The sequence below is a fragment of the Tiliqua scincoides genome, chromosome 10 (genome assembly GCF_035046505.1).
Source record: "Tiliqua scincoides isolate rTilSci1 chromosome 10, rTilSci1.hap2, whole genome shotgun sequence".
Classification (NCBI taxonomy): domain Eukaryota; kingdom Metazoa; phylum Chordata; class Lepidosauria; order Squamata; family Scincidae; genus Tiliqua; species Tiliqua scincoides.
In genome coordinates, this window is record NC_089830.1 from 5,444,471 (window position 1) to 5,447,578 (window position 3,108).

The following is a 3,108-nucleotide window of genomic DNA, read 5'->3' on the forward strand; positions in this document are numbered from 1 at the left end:
CAATGAAACAAACCAGGCGGAAATATCTCTATTCTATCAAAAGGTGTAACAAAAAAACCAGCAGCAGTGTGGCGATGGTACATCACCATGCCTGCCATCTGGGGCATTGCCCCACCCACTGCCATCTTAGGAGGTCCATCATAGGGGTGACTTGCTGGCCTTCCTCACTGGGTGAAACGAACCCTAGTGACACCACTGCAGAAGTGGCAGACCCGGGATGACATTAGGTGACATTCCAGGTCATGTTGGTTGTTGGCAACCTTCAGTCTCGAAAGACTATGGTATCGCGCTCTGAATGGTGGTTCTGGAACAGCGTCTAGTGTGGCTGAAAAAGCCGATTTGGGAGTGACAATCCCTTCCACAACCGGAGCAAGTGCAGTCTGTCCCTGGTCTGTCTCCCTGGCTATGGGCCTTCCTTCTTTGCCTCTTGGCCTCAGTCTGTTGGCCAAGTGCCTCTTCAAACTGGGAAAGGCCATGCTGCACAGCCTGCCTCCAAGCGGGCCGCTCAGAGGCCAGGGTTTCCCACCTGTTGAGGTCCACTCCTAAGGCCTTCAGATCCCTCTTGCAGATGTCCTTGTATCGCAGCTGTGGTCTACCGGTACATGATCTCACCTCTGTGACGGACTCAATAGGGGGCCTTAAAGAAGCCAACTCCCTCTCAGTCTCAGTTCTCCAGCTGCAAAAGGGGGGTGCAGATACTTATCTTACAGCGCTATTGTAAGGGCAAGCACAAGACAGCAAGGATGGTGTAGTGGTTCAGGAGTTGGACTTAAACCTGGAAGACCCAGGTTGAAATCCCCACTCAGTCATGAAGCTTCCTGGGTGAACTTGGGCCAGTCACTACTTTCAGCCTAACTTACAGCAATTGTTACCCTGCACATGCCCGATCTCGTCTGATCTCGGAAGCTAAGCAGGGTCAGGCCTGGTTAGTACTTGGATGGGAGACCGCCTGGGAATACTGGGTGCTGTAGGCTTATACCATAGTCTTTCGAGACTGAAGGTTGCCATCCAACCTACTTCACAGGGTTGTTGTGAGGACAAAAGGAGGGAAGGAATCATGTATCCTACCCTGAGCTCCTTGGAGGAAGGATGGTATAAAAATGTGGAAAATAAAGAATAAAATAACACCTGCAGAATACTTGCATGCTCAAAAGAGCTACCCCAAAGCTCAGTGTGCTTTCCACTGGGTCTTGGCAAAGTCATGTTTCCGTACCAGTAGACAAAACCAAGACACAGCATTCGGGTCGGCCTTCGGAGCTGTGGGGCCCAATTGGAAACCATTTTTTCGGGGCCCCAGGTTCACAGCCAAAAACAGAGACACAAATAAAACTTATTATAGACCAGGGGTGTCAAACTCATTTCATACAGAGAGCCAAAGTTAGCATCCATGGTGCCTGCTGAGGGCTGGAAGCGACATCATTAAGCAGGAAGTGACATCATGAAGCAGACGATGGCCGGCAATCTTTGTTCTCACATAGAAACTAAAGGTCAAGGTGTCCCCTGCACCGTCATGTCCCACTCTAAGGGCGGTGCTCATCTCCATCTCCAAGCTGAGGGAGTCAGTGTTGTCCAAAGACATCTTCCATGGTCATGTGGCCAGCATGACTCAACGCCAAAGAACTAATAACTTATTACCTTCCCACCAAAGTGGTACCTAGAAACTCCTTCGCTGCAAATGACAGGAGAGAAAATGGGCAAGTCTTGGACATATTTTCAAGGTATGAGAGAGTTCAATTAACATGCCAGGAGAACCCAATTGTAATGGGGGCTGTAAAAATAGCTTCTGGGACACGCTTTCGGCCCGTGGACCTTATGTTTGACACCCCTGTTGTAGACTTTAGATCTCTAGGGTAGAATGGAAAGCGATCCAAACGTGTGTTTAAAAATACACAATTCTTACAGCCCAACCCTATCTAAGCTGCCTGTCCCATGTACAATGGTGTCGAAATGGCCACCACTGCATCCCCTGGGGCCAGGGAGGCAGCTGGAGTTCTCCTTGAAGTAAAATTTGTTCTCTGTCCTCATGTTGAACCCTGGCAGCTGCTATGAGTCTGCTTGGAGCTAGACCAGCTCAATCTTTGGTGCACTTCCAAGTTGACCCATGTCGGGTTCCAGGCTTGGGACGGGGATTAGGATCTGGTGGAGGCCCCCACCCTCCTCCTTGCCCTCCTCCCATCCAGCTTTGCCTCCTCCCTGCCTTGCCTTAACCCTCGCCCCACCCCAGAACACCTCTCTGCCACACAGCAGGGAACTTTCCGCCAACACCTCCCGGGGGTCCTCCAACCGGCTCAGAGGCCCTGTGCCTTCCCATGCTGACCTCCCCACCAGCGTCTCCATCATTCTGGCTGCCATAATGTACCCCACAGCACTTTTGTAACAGCTGGGCAGCACATGGAGGGGGCCAGTGCTGGCCTGGGATCAGGCTCTTAGTCTTTTACGCATATTTACAGGAAACAAAATCCTTAAAAAAAAAAAGTTGCATGTATATTTATGCATTTGTCTTTGCAGAAAAATACATTTTTACACTGTTCTATAATTAACGTATTATGCAACTCATTCAAGATCCAGTCACCAGGGGTAGGGTTGGATTCTGCTCCAACTGGAAACCCGGGTTCCATCTGGGGAAGCATAATTTCTTGGATCAGATCTGGGATTTGCCACGTTCGTTGTGGGTTCCTCCTAGAAATAGCATGCGATGTGGGTTGCACCACAGCCTATTTTAATAATTATTCCAAAATACTTTGATTTCAAGGGGACTACATTGGCAGCAAGCGTGCTTAGAATTGCAGTCTTAACAGATTATTATTAATTAACAGTATTTATAACGGATGACGTCCCTGCCCTTGTTCTTGGTGCACAAAGGGTGAAGACATGGTTATGGCAGGGCCTGCACCCACAGTGCTGTGCGGCCACATGGTTCAGCAGGGCCTGCACCACAAACATCCTATCTTTGTACACTGACCTTTGCATGAATCTACACCAGTAAGTCAAATGCTGGGTCATCTGTCTCAGCCTCGCCAGTGCTGGTGTCAGATGTCAACCACATCAGACACTGGCCAAGGGCCCAGTCTATCCCAAAGGTCCACCCAGCCAGCCAGTGGAAACCCC

The 3,108-nt window shown here is 49.9% G+C and overlaps 1 pseudogene; it reads left to right on the plus strand.

The window, feature by feature from the left end:
* The first annotated feature begins 854 nt into the window (after window positions 1-854).
* LOC136662086 (5S ribosomal RNA) lies at window positions 855-974 on the plus strand (annotated as a pseudogene).
* Window positions 975-3,108: the final 2,134 nt, after the last annotated feature.